General features: G+C 60.1%; 1 long non-coding RNA gene across 3 annotated transcripts in view; it reads left to right on the forward strand.

Moving 5' to 3' along the window:
* The window catches only part of LOC108447698, a 33,979-nt gene that overhangs the window by 23,988 nt on the left and 9,392 nt on the right, over positions 1–599 (forward strand). The gene's annotated exons all lie outside the window — the stretch shown is intronic.

The following is a 599-nucleotide window of genomic DNA, read 5'->3' on the forward strand; positions in this document are numbered from 1 at the left end:
GCCAGCCGGAGGGTGGCGGGGCGAGGGCCTGCAGCCCCTCCGCTTCTCCCTCTCCTTCCCCTTCAGCCCCCTGCACCCCCTTAGGAAGGCGGAGGGGGGAGCGGGAGCGGCTGCCCGGAGGGTCCCGGGGCTGGTACCCGGCGGGGATGCGGCGGGGATGCGCCGGCGGGTTTCTCCCGGGAGCTTAAGAGATTATTGGGGAGGGGTGACCGGCAATGGTGTGTGTGAGTGTGCGGGGCTGGCGGCGGGGGGAGCCGGGTCCTTATTCTGTTAAAGATTTAAGTAGGCATGCAAGGAATCTCTAGGATAGTTGGCAAAGGGCGAGGGTGGGGAGGGGGGGGGGAAGGATCCAAAAGAGTCTGTAACCAGACACTGAAGCTTTCCAGGAGTGAGAGTGTGTGAGAGAGAAGGAGACAGAGCGAGAGGAAGAGAGGGGGCAGTGTGGTCTAGTACATTTTCATCTGGTCGTTGATTTGAGCCTGATGCTTGCTGTCCCTCAACAGCCTCCCTTGCCTGGATTTTTTCTTTCCCCCTCTCCTCTCCTTTCCCTTCTACTTCTTCGAAGCCTAGGGGAGCCAGGAAAGATTAAATGTGCTTTC

The sequence above is a fragment of the Corvus brachyrhynchos genome, unplaced genomic scaffold (genome assembly GCF_000691975.1).
Source record: "Corvus brachyrhynchos isolate BGI_N302 unplaced genomic scaffold, ASM69197v1 scaffold46, whole genome shotgun sequence".
Taxonomy (NCBI): domain Eukaryota; kingdom Metazoa; phylum Chordata; class Aves; order Passeriformes; family Corvidae; genus Corvus; species Corvus brachyrhynchos.